Here is a 23,899-nt window from a genome sequence, read left to right as displayed (position 1 = left end):
CCTGACACCTGCCATTGAGTGTAGTTCTGCAGTTTTGATCATCTCTGGCACCTGAGCAGGTACATTAGAAAGAATTCACAGTTAAACAAGGTAGCTGGAGTGTCCCTATTCACTATTTTCCCAGCATCCCTGATTTTTCATCAAAGTCACCAACAGCAGGAGGGTTTCAGAGTTCATTAGATGTGATCATTCTATAATTAATTGGCATCTCCTCTTTTGCATTGTTCTCTGGCGCGTGCTTTATGGAGAGATGGCAGAATTGCTTTTTAATGAGCTTGTTACTGAGAAGTTGCTAAAGTGATTACATTGCTATGTGTGTGGTAAGGGCGGGTGGGGACTGACGGGGATTGTATATTTTACTCGGGACTTTTGTGGTGACTCCCAGGAATCATATTGATCTCTGGTGCAGTGGGATAATTTGGAAGAGTGAGGTTTACAGAGAGAAGAACGGGTTTGGCTTTTTCTTAGAAACTGATCTTTGTTCTCTGCTTTGAGGTGGAAGCTTGAGAATAGGGAGTCTCTTCTTGGTGGTCGCATCCTAGTCGCAATCACCACTGTCGGTGGTTTGCAGATGAGCCCGGCCTGTGTGGGTCTCGTGTGCTGCTTGCACGCTGGGTAGGGAAGCACTCAGAATGAGAGTGATGGAAATGGGTGGTTGGATCTGAGCTGGGAAGTGGTGTCTGGTGAGAGTCCAGTACCTTCCTCATGCTCGGGAGTGGCTCGTGGGCTGTGCCACCCAGGGAAGTTGCACTGCAAAGTTCATTGACTGAAAAATTAGGAAAACCTGGGTTCTGGTTTAACTCTGCCGCTCACTGGCTTTGTGACTAGGAGCAGAGTCCTTTCCCGACACTGGGCCTCCCTTTCCACAACTGCCAGACAATGTGGTTTTTAGTTCCCTTTCCACGCTGATGTTCTCGGGGAGTGGGTTACCTGTAAAATGTCTTTGTTGCATTACAGAAGAATTTTCCTTTTGTTTTTTTAAAGATTTATTTATACATACAAGAACTGGGGTATAAGCCAGAGGTGCAGTGAGTGAGAGGATTCACCGGAGACAGAGTGGGGAGCAGAACAGACAGATCTGCTGAAATACACTACTGAGGGGAGCAGTGGGCGAGGCAAGAGAGAGGTCTGCTGCGCCATGTAGGTTGCTCCCTGGCCAGCTGGGGATCGAACTCATGCTGCAGTGGTTGGCGATAGTTTGATAGTGCTGTCTTTAGCCCCAGCACCACCACGGAGGCCCCCAGAAGAACTTTCTTGAAACAGGATGCTTCATATGTAACTAGAAGAAATCACCATTTTGAACATCAAAGTTATTCCCACGGGAGGGTAAACTTACGGCTTCCTTACAGCACAAGATTTGGGCATGTAGTCCTCTAATTTTAAGCTTAATTTCCCATGTGGCTTTTGTTTGGTTGTGGGGAACCAAACATAATTTTTGAAGCCCCCGGGCTCAGGTCCTTGCTGTGGTTTCCTCTCAGATTTGAGTGTTGGTTCCCCACTCCACATAGTCCAAGGCTAATGCTTCCTTCTGTTGTCAGGTCTTCTGCTCACAGTTACTGTCCTGGAGGTCATTTCTGTTTATTTTTCTTTATAAAGTCAATGAATAGAGTCATGACGAGACATTGCAGTGTTCCCAGGCTTCAGTCTGACTCATCTCCTGTTCTCCCCAGGAAACCAGCGAGAGCAGGATGAGACAAGAATGTTGAGCTTTGTTGGGAGTATAGGATTCATGATTATGGACTTATTTCTGAATTATTGACACTGAGATAGGATATATTCTGCCTACTGTGAAGGCTGGATAACTCTGGGGATGTTGGAGTTGGAGTCCAGAGCATTTTCTTCTTTTTCCTATCCCTTCTTCCCAACAACAATGTCAGAAGAACTCTTTGGAAGTGATGTGTTATTTGATGTATTGTTCTCTGGGCATTGTCTGCTGAGGGTGATTAGCAAGGTGGAGCTCATGTTTTCCAGCACCTGCAACCACTTCCCTTATGGTAGACCAAGCGGAAAGATCGTCCCCTAGGAAACTTACTCAAGGAAGTATCAGACATTGCTAGAAAGGCAATACTGCAGAGTGGTTAAGAACAGAACTTTGTGGACTTGGGTTTGACTTCTTGCTCTGCCACTTCCTGGATTTTTATGACCTGGATCAGTTACTTATGTTTTCTGAGTCTCAGTTTCTGCATCTGTAAAATTATTGTGTCTACATCCTGCATTTTTTTTTGGGGGGGGAGGAGATTGAGTAAATATGTGTAAAATAATTGGCAGATCACAAGAGCTCATTAAAGAGAGCAGTGGTGTTAGTTGTGGTTATTACTATTGCTGTTGATATTAATTAGTGATGGTTGCATGTAAAAAACAAGCCTTATGTAAACTAGAAATAAGCCAGATCGTCAAAATTAAATACTACCCCAAAGCAAGAATTGTTCTTTTCTCACCCCCACACTTCCAGTGTGGGGGGAGTCATGATCATGGCACCAGTTGCGGAGAGTGAAACTGGCCCATGAAGTTGGCAGTGATGTAGGACATGACTTTCCTAAGACAACACGAGAAGCAATCACCTTGGTCCACTGGAAGCATTTTGCCTGTCAAACCTTCCTCAGAGACAAGCCAGAAGGAAAGCTAGATGCTAAAGAAAGAGACAAGAGGGGAGGTAGATGTGGGGCTAAAGGATGGGGAGAGGGACTATGAATTAATTTGGATTAAATGGATGAGAATCAGAAGTATTTATTTGGAATTGGTGCGAATGGGGCACATGGGGAATTGAAAACAAAGGTGATAATTTATGTGGTGTGGATGAACTAAGAATAATGAAAAAAGCATGAAGGATGGAATCAAATTAAGTGCAAACATATAAAGGAAATGGTCCAGTAAAAGCTTGAGGGCAAAGGTATATGGCAGTGGGAATTCATGTTGGAGAAAAAACTGCTGATATGTGAGTGGTGTGGGGAGAGCTGCTGATCAAATGTTGAAATGAAGTTTGAAAAAACAAGCTCAGTTGGATTTGGGCAGGCTGTTTTAATACAGGGCTCGCTTTAATTCAGTAAAATTATTTCCTTATCTCTCAGTGGGAGGAGTGTTTCGGGACAGAAAAAAAAAATGATAAAACCATCAGGAGAAAGGGGGAAATATTGGCATTTTGTTCTCTAAAGTTATATATGTTCTACATCTTTTCTATATGGTAATATGTGGAAAAGGAGATACGGTTGCAAAATGCAATAAAATAAAATGTGTTCCCACTATGCATAGGAAAGACAATACATTGTTGATAATGTGAATTTGCTTGCAGTGAAGAATTTTTAAAGTGTTATTCTTTTAATCTTTATATAGATAGAATTTACTGAGATGAAAAGATGTGCTTTCCTCCCTCCTGCTCCCCCCTCCCTTCTGTATCTGATTTTTGAGGATGCTGAAGCCTTCACATTTTCTGCCCTGGAGGATGTTAGGCAATGAGGTGATATATATTTTTTAAGGTAGCAGATGCTCAAGTTGGTAGCTAGGGCAAAAATACTGGTTGCCCACAGAAGTGAAGTTAGGGATGGGGAAACCAGACTGAGGATAGAAGATGAGGCAGGGATTGGGACAAAGGGAATATTGTGGAAGTAGCAGGATCTCAGTGAAAGGAAGCATATAAAATTGGACATATGGTTTATTCATTGGGAAGAGCACTTAGTGCTGGCATGAGCATATAAATGTCCTTTAGCAGCCAAGTCATTACAGACCTTTCTCTCCCACTTTGTTTTCTGGTCTTTGTATAATACATTTTTTCTTTCTCAATTCAACCATTATGATCATAGTTTTATTCATCTTCTTGGAATCAATCAAATCGTCCTTACATTGTGATGCAAGGGAAAAATCTCACTTCCAATTTTTAAAAAAATTACTTTATTATGCTCAGCAGGAAAAAAGAGTTAAACTGTTGTAGTTTGAAGCAGTAAGAGAAAGATTTATTTTCCATATTTCTTTGTGATCACCTTTGAGAAGGAAAAAAAATCTCCTGTGATTGAAATGGTGGTTTGTGTTAAAGTGAGCAGATTTTTGTAATAAGGAAATTCCTATAAAAGAATTCCACATTTACACTGTTAACTGTGTGAGTCATGGTGGTAAAATCAGGACAAAGGCCAGTAATGAGCTCGTTGGCTGTTGGTCACAATGAAGAGCCAGGCCAGGTTCTCACATGGGCCACTTGGAGAGCTCTGTCTACAGACTGGGATTGCATTAGCCTAACCCATGAGTAGTGAAAGGATAGTCTAGATTTTGCACCAAAGGACAGAAAGAGATGCTTTTCAGGTGGAAAGATAATACAGTAATACAATGTGCAATTTACTTAGTGTTTTGTATATGCTTTGGAGCAGGTCTTATTATACCAAGATGTGGCAAGATCTCTAAGTTTAATTAGGCATTAGGAAGCCCTTTGTTTTTAAATGGAAAGGTGGCTAAAAATATTACAAACAAAAAGATGAGTATATGTTTAAGATGCAAGCAAAAGTATTTATTTTATACATATAATGAAAGTTATTTAAAATTTCAAAATAATGTATTTTAAAATACTTCACAAAACATTTTCTGCATATTAGGCATTGTTCAAAGTCTTTTACAAATATCAATCCTTTTTAACCTTCATATTAGTCTAATGGCATAGGTATTATTTTTATTTTCCAGATATACTTGAGGCTCAGAGAGTTCAAATCACTTGACCAATATCACACGGCTGTTAGGATACTGACTGGGCCAAGATTCTAACCAAATAGTTTTGCTCCAGTCTGGGCTCTTCTGTGCTAACTAATGAAGGGAAAGGAAGTCAAGTAGATATTTTTCTTAATAACCCATTATTAAGAGGAAATGAGAAACTTAAATTTTAAATACAAATTGACAATGAAAACTATGTTAAGTGTCTTCTAAATAGATAAAAGTTGAAAGGGCCCTTAAACTCAGTGCCTCATCAAGTGACTAAGAACCAGAAAGAGGAAATGACAAAGGAATGGTCTTCCGTTTCCAGGGCCATTATTGTTACTCCAATAGCTGCTATTATTGTGGTCATTACTCTTAAACCTATTTTAACTTTAGGATTCAAGAGGGAATTTCTTATAACAGCCACAATTCATTCATTAAAATGACAAATGCTAGTACTTTACTCCCATGAAATAAGAAAGGTAAGCATTATCAAAGCTGGGGAGAACTGAGGACTAAAAATTGTAAAAATACTTAGCCCAGGTTCTACCATCTGCCACTGGCAGAATTAAAATTTGACCCAAGTCTCCTGCTTCTTAGACTTGCATTCTATTGAGTAGATGGTCTTGCTTCTTACTTTGTTCAGTCATTCCACAAATGAGTACTAAGTGCCTGAGAATGTCAGGCACCACTCTACAGAGTGACTGGCAGAGTGACTGGCGGAGGAGAAAGCAAGGGCCTTGGGGAGAAGGGGGGGCAGACACGGCATTAAGGGGAGTAGGGGCTCCTGTTACGGATCAGAAGCAGCATGGATGATTCAGAGATAAAAAGTTGCTTTTCTCTTTCTGGACAGGGTGTTTATTGATGCTGTTCATCTTTTCAAATGATGCCAATGTGATAATACACTAATTTATATAAATAGTAGCCCTAATTCAAGGTCAGGCATACCAGCAGGATAAAATTAAATACCTCAGTCCAGAGCTGTAGGGGGCCCAGCGACCACTTTCAATCTTCTCAGTGCTATAGATAAAATTTCTTTGAATTTATACAATAGCAACTGAAATGGGGCAATTTTAAGACATTAAAGGGTCTTTAATATGCTGAGACACATGGCTGCTAATGAAGTTTATCCATGTGTTGAGGCAGAAACTCATTAAATCCCGATTATGGGATGGAAACTAGAATAAGGGTTAACTGTTCAGTTCACGAGGTGGAGAAAGTTTAATAGGAGGGTTTGGTAGTTTGGATTTAGCATATTCAGGAGCTTAAGAGAAAGCATTTGAAAGGAGGGGTATAAAATGAGGTGGTGGAAAATAATTGATGGAGGAATTTTATGATTCAGGAAAATCTTAGAGCTTCACCACATGATACTTTAGCAACATGCTAACTCAGCATTTATGAAGATACATTTTGGTAAACATATATTGGGTTGAATGGTTTAAATTCATCCACACAGCAAGCACATTTATTTTGACATTATAATATGGTAATAAATGTAGACTTTGTGGGATGCCTATTCTAGATATCTTTTTTAATTAATATTTTATTTTATATAATTCTTACATCATTTTTGCGCAATGTATGCATTTTCATTTTGGTTATATTCCCCATACAATTGCACCCTCCACCCCTTATTTTGACCCTAGTCCTTCCTCTCCCTCGCCCCTTGTGTCTCTGGTTTATAGTTGCTTCTAGATATCCTTTTAATGGATAATTGGTAGTCACAAAATAAACATGTTAAGATAAGAATGGGGGAAAAGGACAAGGCATAAAAAATAGTATTTCATCACAAACAATATTTGTTGATCACCTATTATTCCTTTCCCCATCTGTGAGACTTTGGTTTTTGATGCACAAGCCTGAAAATATGGTTTCATGAAGTTATTATATTTGCAGCTTAATCTCAAAGGAAGATATAGCCTGGATTGGGGGTAGGAAGAAGGAAAGAGGAATTTTACTTGAAAGGCAGTGGAAGTAATAAGAGTTTTTTTAAATTCGAAGATCTAGAGGTCGGGCCCACTCTGTTAGACAGAAAAAAGAAGGATGACAAGAAGTCTGTAGATGAAGGAATGGTATTGGAGAGGCCAAGTGTGAGCTTTAAAAACATTATCCTTGGGCCTCCCCGGTGGCGCAGCGGTTGAGCGCTGGGTTGCGAAGCTGCCCGCGGCCTCTTGCAGTGCCAGTTCGATCCCCGGCTGCTCCCCGGCCACCGGAGGAGGGTCCCACATGGCGGGCGCAGACCTCTCCTGCCACCGGCTGCTCCCCTCAGCAGTGTAATTCGGTCCTTCTGCCTGTTCTGCTCCAGAGAATTCACTCTCTAACCCTCCCGCGCTTCTGACTGTACCCAGTGATTGTATAAATAAATAAATAAATAAATAAATAAATCTTTAAAATAAAATAAAAATAAAAACATTATCCTCTTTAATAAATAGATAATGTACAGAATCTGTTTCTGTTGTAATAAGAATTTTGATGACCATGATGGTCATGGTTGTTCTGTATGTATTTTATCAGCATCTTTTAGGGAAATTAAAAGGAGGTTTGTAAAGTTTGCAGATTAATATGATATTATAGAAATTCATTGGTGGTGGCAATAATTTTCTTATGTCTCCTGAAGTTGAAACAATTATGGAATAGAATTTTAGTTAAATTGGAGAGGAGTCGGGGGAAGGACTTTAGGAAAATCATATATAATTTTTTTTTAATTTTGGATTAATTCTCTTTTTAAAAAATATTAGTTACATATAAGAAGAAATGAAAAAATATTTGTAAAATCCTCAGTCTTTATTTAAAAAATGCCCACTTTGAACTTTATAGAAATCACAGTTCAAAGCTTGAGAGTGAATCATGAGGAACCAAACTTTATATTGGAAAGTTGGTTCTGATAAGCAAACAGAATCTTTGCAATCCAACCTGCTACGGGAGTGTGTGTCTCAGGACTCAGAACTCTGCCAAGCTACTCAGGTACCAAATGCAGAAAATCTGGCTCTTTCTAATCAAGCAGTTTCTCTTTGTCCCTTTCCAATAGGCATAAACTAGACGACTCTCGCCAAACCTGTCCCCCCAAATCTCAGTTCCTTCCCTTCTCCTGCATCACCTAAAAACCTTACACCTAATGCTTTTCTGTACTGAGTTACTGCCTGTCCTCTGCCTTCTTTACTTTCCTCCCCATCAGAAAGGATCTGGTAGCAGTACAAAGTTGATAGTTGGGTTATACGTCCATGAGCCAGAATTAAACACTGTCACATCTTACATTGTTTTTAAATCTTCAGTTATGAAGACTATTCATGGAAATTCAGGAATCTGAAAGCAACCAAGGGAAGTTTTGGAGGCTGGAGCAGCCATCCCCACCTGTACACCCACCCTTCCCCCTCCCCTGCTAATGGATTTTCTCCATTTTCTAAGAATAACCTATTTTTTCAACCATTTTTAAAAGTAATATATTGACATAACAGTTATTAAGCTAAATGCTAGTAGAAGCAAGACATTCAAGGTAATCAAAAGTAAGTGTTTTTTAATTGTACTCTTTATATGACTAACCAGTGCTGGTGCTGTTCCCCATTCCTGCAACATCCACATGTTCGGTCTCCAGTGTTAGACCTGACTGGCTTAAATAATGGAGGGCAAACCATTTAAATTATTTAAGAGTGTTTCAGTGAGAATAAGCTTTTCATGGTCCATTTTCATGAATAAGCTTTTCATATTTCTGTTCACCTTACTTTCTCCTTCATCATCTGTGCGTTTTTAGCTAGGTGACTTGAGCCAGAACTGGAACCCATGAATTTTTAGGGTTAGAAGACTTGGGTACCTCATCTATTCCTTATAAGACTTAGGGCCAACTTTGTCCTAAACCAGGCCTACTTGGTAGACCCCTCCTCTGCCCCTTTATTTTTGGACCTTGCATCTTTTCCTTTCTTTGCTTCAAAGTTATCTGCATTTAGGTTAGATCCCTTTTCTTTTGTTTTCAAAATAAATAAGATGCATTTATAATTTTAAATTCATAAACTATTCTGGCATTATGAATCATATACTTTGGCTTATTTTGTTGTTATTTGCCTTCAAAATATATGCTCTTCCCTTTAAATAATTGATTGTAATTTATGGAATTTGGTACAGTAAAATAAGGTTATGCATAATGTTTTCAGGCAACCAGTGTAAGATTTTTTTAATGTCCAAGTTTGTTGGGACAAAATAGTTGCAACCATGTCATGCAGAAGTCAGCAACAGCCATCAATCCTTTTGTTGCAGGAAGGAAGCTGGGAGGCAGCTGAGAGGAAGTCCTTTTCCTTCATGGGAGAGGATTGCCCAGGTAGGGGTGTTATGGTGTCTGATGTCTTCCTCTGGAGCTCCGGCTATTTTCAGATCAGGGATACTTTGTAAGAAGGACTACAGCTTGTTCTAATGTTGAGGCCAGTGTAATGAGAGAGGTTCTGGGAGTCTAATGGTTGCCCTAAAAATGTTATAATTATATAATCTGCCCTAGTGAATGAAGATCCAAGAAGAGCTTCACTCTGATACAAGAACAGAAAGATTCAGCAGGGAATGTTCTAGAATAGCTGTGAAGTGGTTATGCTTAAAAGTTTTCTGTTTTCATTTCATGTGTTCATGTGGTTTAATGTCACATCATTGGAATTAATTGCCCTGATTATGAACTTAAAACATGGCTTAAATCCCCTTATTAGGGGGCCCACAGTACTCTTCACCCATTCTCAACTCCTACTGTTGAAAGGAAATAATGGTTCTTCATATTGAATTCTCAATTGGTTGTGAGCCTGTTGAAACTAGTATTGGTATTTTAAAAGGAGCAACAAAAGATACATCTTCTTTCTCTGATATAGGTAATAAGACATTTTATGTTCCTACTGTTCAGGAGAGAGTGTCAGAAAATCAATATGAATAAATTCAAGTACACAGAGGATTCAACCTGTTCAAAAAGATAGTGTATGGAAGAATGACAGTATGCATTATTAAATATTTTTTGCATTGTATGTAAATATTACATGTAGGAAAGGTACCATAGGCTATTGATAAATTTAGGCAGAAGGTGATTTGCTGCCTTTTTTGTTTTTTCATTCTTTGTTGTTGTTGTTTAGTATCTCAAAGCTTACAGCTAATCTGAATTTGAAACTAAATACTGTCATTACAGAAGATTTTTTTCTCAGTTCTTCCAATTTCTCTGGGGACAAAATAATGGCCGCTTGAAGCAGTGGAGAAACAGTAATTAGGGCAAATAGTAATACTGTGCATGATTGAGGAAAATGTGAGGAAGGGAGGGAGAAAATGCAACAGACAGACTTGTACAGCCTGTTACTAGGAAACCACATCAGCATTAAATACAGTGTGCTAATTGGCTATCCTGTCTCTGCCTGGGTACCAGCCTGGGCCTGCTACACAGCTGTTTCTGCTCTTTCTGGTTGCTAGGTAACTGCATCATTTTTCTCCCCCTCCCTTTTGTATTCTGGAGGCTAATTGGCTACTTCTGCTCCTGGTGTTGCTGCTGGGAACCAGTCTGGGCCTGCTGCTCTGCTGTTTTCCAGAGGGACTTATTGGGGGGAGGGGAGAAAAAGGGAAAGGAAGATATGCTGGCAATTAATGGCGCATAAGTGCAAATTCTACACAATGTCTGGCACCTGCGTCCCCTCATCCTGCTTTCTCAACTAAATCCTTTAAGTTGAAAACACATTAGAATGAATCTTGAAGTCTTTCTTTTATCTGCATGCCTTATGAGTATAGTTTAAAAGAAATACATTTGAGGACATCCCTTAAATAATGGTCTTAGTCTTCTTAAGGAAAAAACTGGCAAAAATTGATAAGGGTGCCAAAAGAATTTGTGCAAACATTAAAATTACTAATGTAATAACAAGGCAACATTTGCAACATTTTAAGGATACTGCCACTTTATCTCTTAAATGGACTGAATTCTTTTGTAGCCATTCTTTTAGATACCGTATAGAATATAAAGTAAGAAATCAAATGAACTAGATGTACAAGTACAGGATTTTTCCATCTGTTTTATTCATTAGGAAGGAGGAAGGGGAAGCATCTAGACCCCGATGATTTTCCATTATGGTTTTATTCCTCTGAGGTGCACAGCACGTGTCTCAGGTACTTTTGGGGGGGTACATTGCATTTACATGAAAGTAACGCCTTTTTTGCATACTGCAGTTCCTTTCCTTAAGGCAAACAAACAAATGTGGCTACAAAATAAACCTGAAATCAATCTTGTGATTTGAAAAAGTGTGTAATTATGTTCCATATAAGCTGTCATCTCCTGTTTAAGTAGAGGTTTCCATTTCCTCATTTAAAAATTCTTGCTGGAAGTGTAGAGAGGGATTCTTCAGAAGTAAAGTGATGCTTCAAGGTGGCTTCACTTTAAATGGTGGAGAAAGTGCATGTAAATTGGGGCCCCTTGAAGAAGCACCCACTTCCCCCTGGGAAGGAGTTGTTTTATTGAGAAAACGCAGCATGTTGTGTGTCTGTGCACAGAAATAGTTAGAAACAGCGACTCTTCTTTGACGCTAATGGCTGGCCCTGCTTCCCCAAACTTAATGAAGTCTAGCATCGCCTACCAAAAGTGAAGCCGGGGAAGCAAGCTCCATTCTGAGCAACAAGCCTTGCCATGGTAAAATCAGATCAGACTCTGTGAAATCATTTATGCTTAAAGTATCCTTAAAATAGGTGCAGGGCCTCAAGCTGGGCTGGGGCGATGCAGAGACCATGGCAGTGTTCCATAGATCACAGGACAGCAGCTTGACATTGGGATTGCTCAGACTGCAAAATAAACCTGATTATCAGAGGTAACAACAGAGCAGGTGTAATGTTACTTCTGCTCTCTCCATTCATCCTCAGAAGTATTCCTCCATGGCAGGGCTAAACATTTGATCATGAGAAGTCATCAGAAACAGACTATTCCTTCACCGCTAGACTTGTGTTATAGCCTGACTTTGGGAGATGGTGGTTCTGACTGTGTGAGTGTTTAGTCTTTATTGATGGCAGTTTGCCAGAATAGCAAGTGTCCACATGTCCCTTGTCTACTGGAGAGAAAAGTCCAGTGCAGTCCTAGTGTTGTCTTACCCAGCACTCTTCACCCGCCACAGGGTGTGGTTAAGGTGTCTGCATTCCAGCTCTGGTAAGACTGGCGAGATGCAAGCAGGGGTCTTTGAAGGCTGAAGCAGTCATGCTTAGTCCAGTGCCATGTCAGAGCTTCTTCTCATTGTGCTCTTCTGGGAGAACAAGTCTCTCTTCTTTGACTGTCTCTATGTCTAAAGCAATAGAGGGAACACAGACATGTTTGGGGGGGTTAAGGAAAGGAGACATTCCATGTGGCTTCTTCACCCTTTTGATACTCCTCAGTTGTGAAAACCTGCTTTGCTAATTCTCATGGCCATGCAAAACTATTGCCTCTTCTGTGAGTTAAATCAGTTGACAGTCCTGAAAAAGAAGAATCTGCTGAATGCTAGTGGCACAGCAGGGCTGCTGCTGACCTATATGTTGCCTTTGTGCAGATCAAGAAAAGGTGCCCCTTTCATGGGGTAGATGCAGGCCTGCGCTTGAGCAAAGCTGGCTTCAGCCCCCCAGCCCATCCGCTGCTGCCCTGCAGCCAGCACCTTGAGTGGCATCTGCTCCCCACAGGCGCTGGTGCTCTTCGGAGGGCCTTCCCTGACACTTCAAGGACTTGTGAGGCTAATGTGTTTCCACCAGGACCATGAAAGTCACACGACTGTACAAAGGGACACTGCGGCCTCCTCTCCATGGCCAAAGAGACCATTATGTGTGTGAGCAAACCTTTTAGCCCAGTACTTCTCTACAAATGTGAGGTCATGAGTTGCCTAATGCAGTGATTCTCAACTTGGGTTAATTCTGTCCCTTGGGGGACATTTAGCAATGTCCGCAGACATTTTTGGTTGTCAGATTTTTTTTTTGTAGGGAGGGGAGGTAGTTGCAACTGGCATCTGGTGAGTGGAGGGCAGACATGCTTCATACTACAGTGCACAGGGCAAGCCCCAAAACAAAGAATCACTCAGCCCCAGATGTCAGCGGTGCTGGGGCTGAGACATCTGGCTCATGCCACCCCGGCTCCTTCTCTGTGGGTTCCTCTGTACCACTTGCAAAATGTTGCCTTATCCTTTTCAGTCAGCCAGGTTCTTGCTTTCCCTTTTATGAGCGTTTAAAAATTCACTAAATGTAAACATTTCATAATTTATTTTTCTATTAGAACTTAGAGGAAGGACATCTCTCCACTTCTGCTGGGCATGTAGCTCTCCAGATTTAACGTTGGTGATTGTGCCTCTTCACAGGCGAGACCCCCTCCCCTCTTGCTGAAGGCCCCTGATCTGTAAATTGGAGATTTTGCTGAGGCAAGGGTTTGAGTCACATGAGCTGCCAAGCTGGTGTGTGGGAGGGAGGCTTCTAGCCAGGAAATGGGCCTAGCTCACTGGGCAATAACTATCTCTCTACCTGTGCTCTCCTGTACAACAATCTTAGTAAATTATAACAATTGTTTCCTTGGTAGCAAAAAGAAGGTTGACTGTTAGCACAGAAATAAGACTGAGAATGAGTGTTTTCAGTCAGAAAATAGTTTTATTGGGAAAACTGCATGGCTGTGGTATCTGCTACTTCAGGGCATTTCTTATCCTGCACTCTGCCGGGTCACACCAGCACCATGAGGAGAGCCCTGTGAGGCATACTGAGTTCTCAGAGAGAACGGTGCCATCTCAGGTAAAATAATTTAAATGGCATCTTCGAATGGACACATGCTTGATGCCTGCATTTTGTCAGGAAATGTGAATTATGCATTGGCCCTTTCAGCTACATCCACATCCATAGAAAATAACATTGTCAGACGTGTCATCCCCAAGATACAATGGACAATATTTATTATAATTGTGTGGCATTGTCCTTGCTGTTTGGAGATAATACTGCTGACATTATTCCTCTCATACATGTGAATGCGGCTATGGGGAGGATGTGACATCTGTGTCTTTCACACGGATTAGCTTATCCTTTGCCACTTGGAGAGACTTCGATTCCTGGGCTGGCCTCCTGGGGTCATGGTAAGTGCCATGTTTGGGATCACAGTGTTATCGGACCTTAGTTGGAGACCATAGGGAATTAGTAATATTTGTCTTGATGAGCTGCAGATGTAGTGTCTGCTTCCTCAGCATCCAGAGCACAAGGGCTGAGGCAGGGAGGCTGAGGTGTTCCTGCTCAGATTGACTTTGGGACTGAGAAGGCCGTTGAGTACTACTAAGTCTGGCAATGGGTTAGCCAAGTAAGTAAGCCATGATGATATCATGTGTATTGAGCTTTCCAGCTTACCCAGTGCTTTCACATACATTCACTTCACTTACCCCTCACCTACCTGTGTGGTCAAGAGTGTCATTATTCCCATTTTATAGATGAGGAAACTGAAGCTTAGAAAATGATTTTTCAAAGATTTCTCTGCTGAACTGGAACAAGGCCTCTTCCCCTCTGTTTTTCCTTTAGAAATCACTTATTTCTTTTGGGGGCTCTAAATGAAAATAAAGTGAATTAAATTATGTATATGGTTCAGCAAAATAAATGGCTTACTACTTGCTATCCCACTTATTTCATACATAGCCTAAGTAGCATGGAGTTATCTTGTCCAAGATGACAACAAATTCAGAATAGGTAAGAAAACTGAATGATTGTCTTAGTTAATCCCATAGGGTGTCTATTTCGATTGAATTTAAGAATCTTTGAACTTCCTTATTTTTTCCCACTTTAGGAAAGAAAACTGGTTTTGAAGATGCAAGCAAATGCATATCTCCGCACTCATACATTTGCATATTTTAGAAAATTTGTAGAGAGAAATAATAAATGGAAACTTCTCCCTGACCCCTTAGCAGGGGCTTTTATTACTGACCTGGAAAACCCAAAGGGAGGTATTTTATGGGAGAAGTTGGAGGAAGCGATTAATGGATGGACCTTGGTGTGTAAGTTGTATATTCCTATCTCGATTATACCAGAACATTCCTATGTGAGTTAGAACAAATACTCCTGTGATTTTATTTTATTTTGATGACATTTGGGGAATTAAAGACAGTTTTGTCCTGTCATTTTTTGGTCTCACAATTGGAGGATAGTTATGGATGCATTCATTGTCTTAAGGAAAAAAGAATACTTGGCCAGTATAGGAATTTTAAATCCCCTAATGGACGAAGATCCCACACTCAGGTTAAGATTCTGCTACTCTGTATACAGAGCACTCCTCAGTATTCATGAGACACACAGGGAGGAAGAAGGGCGCATCCTAACATCCTGCCAAAAGGATTGGTGGGAACTCTGAGGGACAGATTCTTGCATTTGTCTTCCAGAGAGCTGAAGGAAGCAAAGGTCTTCACACCAAGATTCCTGGGAGGTGGAGGCAAAACTCACATGACTGCTAGGGTTCTACTTTTTGGAGAATTCTTTGCCTATGAAGAATTTTCTTGGTTGATCCTGTGCACCGGTATACCATTTTATTTTCAAATTTACTTTCCTCTTTTATTTATTCTCTCTGCCAAAGAGATAACTGTAACCAATCATTATCATTGGCCAAACCCCCACCCCCTTTTGATATTCACCTTTTGCTTGCTTAAATTGGCCACTATACATTTGGAATGCCTTCTAACCCACCTGTGTGTCTTTATCCCCCTCCACAGCCAAATCTTGGAAATTATTTTGAGGTTTTCCTTGGTGCCGGTCTTCTGCACAAGGAATGTGTAATAAGCAAAGGCAGGCCTGGAAAGAACAGCCTTTTCCTGGAAACCCTTTTTCTGTTTCCTTCCCACTGTGTCAGTGCCCAGGCTAGGAGGACCACAGGCACAAAGCTTCTGGGATCAATTACCCACAGCTCCCTGCTAAACATTTTTTTAAAAATCTGTTGTGAAGAGAATAAAGCAATAATTAAAATTAACTGAACAGCTTTTGCGCTATTGAAGCGTTAAATCTTTGTGTAAACACAATCACATCGTGCAAACATAGGCCTTTTCAGTTGGCTGATTTAGACAGTGAAACCACTGAAGTTCTGAGGTCTCTGGGTCAAGGGCCCGTGTTGACACGGTTTGAAAGGTCACCTGCTCATTTGTGTGTCTGCCGGGCTGCACAGAGGGCCGGGCCGTGGGGCGCCTGGCCTGCCGCAGCACAAAGAGAAGCTGACTGGCGTTTGGCAGATAGCTCAGGCGGAGCAGGCAGGAAACTGCACACAAAGCAAGACTACAGCACTCAGGTCGGGTGGGGAGCATGGGGAGCCCTTAGGGCCAGGCAGCGAGCTGGCTTGAATGTGGAGAAAACAGCTGTTATAAAATATAAATGTATTTATTATTACACTGGGCCCATGCTATATAATTTTACACACTCATATTTGTGATTTACGGCTACAGCTCCATACGGAGGAGAAGCTTGCTAATTTACCCAAATTGATAGGGAGGCCTCTGAAGAGGCTCAATGGGAAGCAACCAGAAACTGAGAAGAAAATAGTCTCCTGAAACCCGCCCCCCCCCAAAAAAAAAAAATAATGTGGCTGCTATGTCAGAGGCATCCTTTGTTCATTTATTTTGATAAGCTGAGCTTCGCTTTAATTATTCATGATAATGCATGTTCTGGAAGCAGTGTCCCTCCCCTGTCCAGCAGCAAGCTGGGTGTTGGGTTCTCTGTGTAACAGACCTGCCCAGCATTTCTTGAAATTTGTCACGCTTCCACCTGTGGAAGGTGATGCATCTGAAGGTTCTGGAACACCTGCTGTCCCCTCCTGAGGGCTTATGTTGACTGACCTGCCATGGAGGAGAGCGGCCCAGTTCTATCAGCTGAGGTTTCTGGCACTCCCTCTACAGCATACAGATACTGCCCCATGTCGGTGCCCAGGCTCCCCCCAAGGTAGGTGGTGACTTAGGGAGGAGAAAAAAGGTGCCCATGGGTACTCTGCTAATAAGTGGCCAAGCTGACCCTAAAATCTGGGTCTGACTCTAAAGCCTGTTTTCTGTTGAAATTTCCTAGGTCAGAAGCCAGGAAGAGGCCTGGGAGCAAAGACTCCCCCACCCCCTCCACCACAGCCCACCCCCCTTGCTGTGCTTTCAGCCCAGCTCCTGGTCTTTGCAGCAGTTAGCCCCATGGCTCCCGACACTTTTCCAAAGTGTTTCTTGTCGTGGCAGCTTGTAGAGTTGCTTGCTCTGGGAGCTCCTGAGAAGGAAAGCACTTGGGTATCTGTGCTGACTTCCAAGTACCCAGAGCCTCCTTGAGTCATGCCCCTTGTAGGGGAGCTTCATGCAGGCAGGCTCCTGTGGCCCAGGAGAACTTGATAGATCTTTCTGCTTGGATGCATTATTACTGCAAGGTGAATGCTGGCTGGCCCACCCACTGTCTTCACTGCAGAACTCTGGGAGGCACCCCTGAAAGGCACCCTTTGGTGTCTCCCTTAATCAATTTTCATATCTTGTGGGCATCACTTTCTACTTTGTATTTGTCCACTTCTCTTTGGCTCTGCTGCCAGAGTTGGTGTCATTATGTTCTAGTCACTTTCTTCTTTCCCAGACTGTGGCAGAGTCTCCTAGGGGGTCACCCCATATCATTTCCATTCTGTTGTCTATACCCCATTTTGTAGCCAGATAGATGTTTTCAGAATTCAAATCTGATCATGTGATGCCTCCGCTTAAAAACTCAGAGTGGCTACCGTTGTTCTCAAGATACAGTTCAAATTCTTTTCTAAAAAATCTTTGGTAATGTTTTAAAATTGAAGTGACATTGGTTTACAATACTGTATGATTTAGGGATTCAGGTTCTCACCACTTTATTTTTCCCCCAAATTATGTTTGTTGAGCTAAAGTAGGTTTACATCTTTGTACCTCTTTCAGGGGTTATAGGTTCAAACCTCAACAAATGTGTACTTTCACACCCTGCCTGTCTCCTTCCACGTGACCCTCTGGGCTCCTTCCCTCCCCTACTCCCACCTGCCTGCCTCCCTCTCTGTCTGCCTGGGTTTTGCAGTCAGATGTTAAGAGTTTATTATTGGTTTGGTTTCAGCTAACCCTTTGTTACGTTTCTCTGCCTTCCGCATATATGTGAGACCATCCGGTATTGATCATTCTCCTGATTTATGTTGCATAGCATCATCCTTCCTAGCACTGTGCACTGGAACTGTAAAGTGAGCCACATGTATAAATTTACAACTTTTTAGCAGTTTCATTTAAAAAGTAATCACTTGTATTAATTTTAATACTCAGTATATTCAAATAACCTTTCAACATGTAATCAATATAAACAATTATCAATGAATTATTTTGCAGACTTATTTTCAAGTCTTTGAAATGAGATGTGTGTTTTACACTTCGAGCACATCTCGTTCAGAATGTTCGCATTCAAGTGCTGCGGAGCCTTGTGAAACTAGTGGCTATTTGAGTGGACAGGGCAGGTCTTGATGCTCTGTGTTCTGGCCCCTGCCTGATTCTGCAGCCCCCCATCCTGTGTGTCTTCCCTGGAGGACATCTACTGCAGATGCTCCTCTTACCCAGCTTCTGGACTGGCCGTAAGAGAGGATGTTCGCAGGAACCTAACCCCCTCACCCCTGCTATGGAGTTTGAGGAAACACTGCAACACTAAGCCATCTTCCTTCCCTTCTGCTCTGCAGGGCTTTCAGATCATCCACTGTATGAGTTAGGTGAGAGGCCCTTGCTTTGCTATGTGCCTTGGGGTTTTGCATTTTTGGTATATATAGAGCTGTGCAGATGACACAGATTTTTTTTTTTTTTTTTTTTTTGAGAAAGTAAAGGGAATGAAATGGAAAAATGCTGGTCAAGTTGATAGGCAGCATCATTTTCTTCTGAGATGATAACTGCCTCCCCCACACAGAGGTCCTGTGGTGAGTAGTACTGTTCTGTGAACAAGAGACAAGGCCTGCAATGGAGGAGCAAGTTAATTTGTATCTGTGGCTTTTAGTGGCAGTAGTTGACATCCCTTTGTTTATTCATTTTTCAGAAGTTAGAACTGCTATCCTGTGGGTGCATCTAAATGGTTCTGACATTCTTTCCAATTGAAAGATTTATCAGAACATATTTCCAAGGGGAATATAAACATTTATTCTATTTTAATTGTTGGCATTTAAATAAGAGGCAGAGTAAGATTGTGTTAAACATGTGAAGTCTGTAGGAGGACTCTGGAGGACTCTGGACCACCTGGGTCTAAATATTGACTTACCACTTACAAGTTAGAGAATTTAGTGAATGACTCAATTCTCTGACCCTCAGTTTCCCCACCCATAAATTGGGGGGAGATGATAGCATATATCTATAGGACTATCGAGAGGAATAAAGGGGAGAGTATGCATTTGTGTTTTGTGCTGCCCAGCACATGATGAACACTTGGTGAATATTAGCCAGCAGCTTATTTTCCAGGATTTGTACAATGCATCATTCATTGAGGATGAGTGGGCTTGGGCCACAAGGATGACCATTCAAAGTGTTTTCTCTGCAAAGGTGAGTTTATAGTCTGGTTTGTGCATAATGTTTTGTGTCTCTCTCAACATTTAGTCTTCACAACACATGTGTATCTATGTGAAAAAGGAAAACATATCATCTCGTTTGGCTTTGATTCTGCTGTCCATATATCCACTAGGCAAAATTATAGTTGGGGAGATAGGATACTTGGCGAGATATACATCATATTTTGTAGTACATGAGCTTTGAGCTGTTTTTCTCCATACGGTGTTGGGTTGTACTGTTTGGTGGAAATCCTTTGGTTTTCTAAACTGTGGCACATTGTCAGTTGGGCAGGTGGGATTTGGGGATGTTTTCTCTGATCATTAAATGAAAGACCAGCTCCAGAAGTCACTCTGTTCCTAACACTGTAGCACTGACCTCAAACCACCTGAGCTAGAATCAGGACTTGCAGGCCTTTTGTTCACCAGGAGGGTGAATCTGGATACAAGGTGTTGGTGCGCCACCTTGTAAAAGTAGGAATTTTGTACCCAGCCTGAGCTGTGCTTCATAGTACACAGGGCACTTGCACCAACATCATCTCCCATCATACACCAAGATAGTCGTTTGAGGTCAGCATCAATGAAGGAATTAATCCATGTTGCAGAGTTGGAAAATGAGATTCTTTGAGTATGCATATTTCCTAAGATAACACAATAAGTTGTGCAAACTAGGATTAGAATCATCTCCTGGTAGTTAGTCATGTGTGTGTATGTGTGTGTGTGTTTTCCACTAAACTGTATACTTGTACACAAGAGACATTATTTCCAGAACCTATGGTAACCTTTCCAAATAAAAGAAGTGAGAGTGATATACAAACTAATGTTTATGTAAGTGCAAATGAGGACATTTGGGCGTGTATGGTTTATAAACATTCAATGGTTTCTGTTACCCTCTGAATGAATAAGAATGCAAATGAAATTATTTGTGACAGAACCAAGCTAACAGAGGCTGAAAGAAGATGTAAGATTATTTTTCCTCTTTCACGTAAAAATCCAGAATCTCTGGCAGCTGTGGTCGGAGTTTTCCAAAGTTCTTCGGGTCCCCATGCCTAGGGTTCCTACCCATAAGGAATTACCAGGTTCATGCAATTCACCATGTCTTCCACAAGGCCTGCTTTCCAAGAACCTAGTTTTCATGCAGTGATTGTAAAGTGGGAAGGGGAGAGTGTCCCAACCTTTAAAAGTACAGCTTGAAATTGCACTTGTCACTTCCACTCACATCTCATCAGCTAGAACTTAGTCATATGTCAACATGTAACTGCAAAGGAGCTGGGAAATAGAGTCTTTATTCTGGGTGGCAATGAGCCCAACTAAAATGTGGGGTTTCTCTTATTACAGAAAAGGGGAGAATGAATATAGAAGGACAACTGGCAGTTGCTGCTATGCTCTTAGTCTTAAGAATAATTTCTTTTTAGCCTGTGATGCAGTCATTTTAACATGAGGCTGCAATTCTAAATGTGTAATATGGTAAAGAAAAATCCTAGCACATTCTATAGTTTGTGGCACATTGCAAAGTCAAAATAGCTGCCTGAGTACAGGTTGCTGTGGAATGGCAGAAGTTCTGAATGGATATTTAATTTACACTTTGCATTTTATGAGAACATTGCATTCTTGGAATCATATGAAGTGACAGGGACACTAATAACTTAAAAGAACAAGCACAGAGGGTCAAAGTAACCACATCTTAATATTCTTGTACTTTTCCCCCGTCAGAAGTGTGAAGTTGTGCGGCATGGGCATTTCGATTCCAGAATAAGTCTAGTAGATGAAGAAAAAGTATTTTGAGGTTAGCGGCCTATAGGCCTATAGGCTGGCAGATTGTGTGGGGGTGTTTTTACATATGTGGGTGTCATTATGTTTGTGCTGACTGCAAATGGGGGGAAGGGCTGTGTGTGTGTGTGTGTGTGTGTGTGTGTGTGTGTGTCTATGTAGATTCTACGGGTGGCTTTCATTGTTGTGTTTTCTTCCCAGTTACTTCCATCACAGAACAGCAGAATGACAAGGTAAGAATAGCTTACCAAACTTAAAAGGAAGGTTTACAGAAGGACTTGTCATACATGCTTATGTTCATTAGTCAAATTAATTTAGCCCCTGGCATGTCTCCTGCATTCTAAGTCTTGTAAATACTGAGGTGAATAAACCTGGTTACTGCCCTTGATGGTACCATTTGGTTTTGTGAGGCTACAGCATGTAAACAAATCACTCAAGCAACACAGTTAAGACTCTCCTGCAGGACGTTGTAGAGGCAGAGCAGAAGGGCACCCAACTGGACCAGAGTCGGTGGGGAATTGCTTCCTGGAGGGTGTGCTTTTTTATTTTATTTTATTTAGATGTAAATCTATTTTTGTGAAAATATTTATTTATTTATTCATTCATTCATTTATTTTAAGATTTATGGTGTACTTTTTAAAAGTCCTATTGCCACACACAAGCTAGGCTTTGAGAACACAAAGCATGCCCAGGTGGGCTCTGACCCCCAGGCCAGTTTTCGGAGGAGATACTTTGTCATCAAGGCCCCTCAGGGTCTAAATCTTAATGTCCCTCTAGCCCATCCCCGAAATTCCTCCTCATAGACTGAACTCAGCTCTGACAAACCAGTGTGCTGTCATATCTCTCTGAAATGCCCACTGCCCTCTTCCCAGCCATCTCTAGATTTCATCCAGGTTTAGTTCCCCTGGCACACCTGCCTGATGGTCCTCCAGAGTCTTAGGGATCGCCCCCTCCATAGACACAACACATGCACTTACCACATCAATCCATGTTGTTTGTGAGTGGTGGTGGGTGGAGGGATCCTGCCTGGGAGTTCCTCTCAGGCAGACACCCGTTCCTTTTCACTCTCATCTCCAGCAGTGTCATTGCTTGGAACATGTTAGAGCCAATAATTAATGTCGGTTGACTCCAACTTGTCACACTGAAGTGGCTGTATTTTCACTATCAGTGAACTAGACCAGAAGTCTTAAGTATTTGACTTTGCCTGCTCACCCGTGGACAGAGATGAGGTGTTTCAGAGATAATGCATGTTAAGGTTTATGAATCTGGAAGGTGAGGCGGTAACAAAGCTAATTTTTTGATTGGTCATTGATCTGTTCATTAGTAGGTGTCACATGAGTGTCTCTAATGTGCCTGAGCCTGTGCTAGACTCAGCCTGTGGGTGATGCCAGAGGCAAGTGAGCATCTTGTTTCATTGGTATTTATCGAATTGAAGGTATAAGATGTGCCAGTTTTAAAAGCATTTTGCATGTGCTTTGAGGGGAAAATAGGGCAAGGGATTGAGGCACAAACTGTCTATAGAAAATAGTATGTAAGTGGTCACAGAGGGAAAGTTAAGACCATGCTATAGCTTGCTGAGGAGAGACACTTGTGCTGGGAGAATAGGACACCCCAGTAACTGGGAGAGGCTGGAGAAGGCTACTTAGGGCTATTGGAGAGTGAGGGATTTCATGAGGAACAGTGGATAGATGAGGGTAGAGATGTAAGTGAGGTGGTTTTGTGTGTGAAGAGCAACTTCTCAGGTTGTTATTTGTCAAAATACGAAACTAAAATTTTTCCTTTCCTTGACTTACTCTTTTCTTAGAATTTATATACTTGGCTATGGTACATATTTGAGTTGCTGTTGCTAATGGGGAAATTCAATTTCTGAAAAAAAGTGTTTGATCATCTTGGAAGAGAGTTATGTAGACAAATTGATGTTTCAAATCTTGACTGATTTAATATTTGCTCTAGAATCTCTAGAGCACTGGATCTATATCTATTCCATATGAAAAGGACGGCCCAGCTCTCCCTGTATGTAAATTACCCAATTTGGGTTTCTTGAGCATTGATAAAATCACTTTTTTTTCTTTTTTAATTTTAGGGCAGATTGCCATATAAAATACTAGCACTTCTCTACCATCTGCACTTGTATAATCAAGAAATAACAATTAATATTAGCATTAACTTATTCAGAAAAAAATCCAGGATGCTGACACCAACTGTGTGAAAGTTTCAGAAATCAGATCTAAGTGGTTTGTGAGTCCCCGGCTCCTGTGAGTTTTCTACACCATGTGTCTATCTCTTTTCATACATACCCCATATAAGCAGATTGTTAACCCTGCATCCTAATAGTAAATGAATCTGGTTTATATTTTTTCATTTTTGTTCATGAAAAAGAAAAATTCGGTGTGTCTAGCACAATAGATTACACCCCATCAACTCTTGTGTGCCAGTGTGACTACCCACAGGACCAAGGGTCCTGAATGCAGCAAGGTGGCTTTAGACTCCCTCACGCACCTCTGCCGGGCCTCCACGCTGAGCCTGTTCCGTGACTTCTGGTACCCACTCCTCCTACACTGCCCTCAGCTCAACCCTGGTCTCCACTACTAGGTGTCAGGCAAGTCTACCCTCCCTCAAGACTGTGCTCCACAGGCATTCTTTTTCTGTTACCCACCAGGGAAGAAGAATAAGTTCCTTGCCGTACTCACTTGAATGTGCACACCTGAGTTGCCAGCTTCTGAAACCTGGCGAATTTGGGGGAGGGTTGCTGCTCTGTGCTGGTTTACTTTGGAAGGACACACTTCTGCACTAGAGGTAACTAGTGGCTTGGTGTCACTTTTGGATATTAACTTTGCGCTTGGAACATGTTAATCAGTTCTTACACCCTTAATGTGGAATTTTTAAAGGTGATTCAGAAATGAATAGTTTGGTTACTGTTGCAGTAATGGGCTACTTCAGCCTGTGTCCTCTGCAATCTGGCCATCTTTACAGTTAAATATAAAAAAT

The 23,899-nt window shown here is 41.5% G+C and overlaps 1 protein-coding gene and 1 long non-coding RNA gene across 5 annotated transcripts in view; both read left to right on the top strand.

Annotated features, from left to right (window-relative positions):
- Window positions 1-23,899, top strand: part of KLF7 (KLF transcription factor 7) — an 87,265-nt gene that overhangs the window by 40,773 nt on the left and 22,593 nt on the right. The window lies entirely within an intron of this gene.
- Window positions 43-23,608, top strand: LOC129146654 (uncharacterized). Of its 2 annotated transcripts, none has more exons than XR_008553637.1 (5): window positions 43-59; window positions 10,695-10,776; window positions 20,855-20,927; window positions 21,113-21,144; window positions 23,571-23,608. It is a non-coding gene; the product is annotated as an uncharacterized LOC129146654 (long non-coding RNA). The 2 variants fall into 2 exon arrangements; XR_008553638.1 differs by having other exon boundaries at window positions 57-90.

Source organism: Talpa occidentalis, unplaced genomic scaffold (assembly GCF_014898055.3).
Source record: "Talpa occidentalis isolate TD23 unplaced genomic scaffold, MPIMG_talOcc4v2.1 talOcc4.3, whole genome shotgun sequence".
Taxonomy (NCBI): Eukaryota; Metazoa; Chordata; class Mammalia; order Eulipotyphla; family Talpidae; genus Talpa; species Talpa occidentalis.
This window is presented reverse-complemented; position numbering and strand designations above follow the sequence as displayed.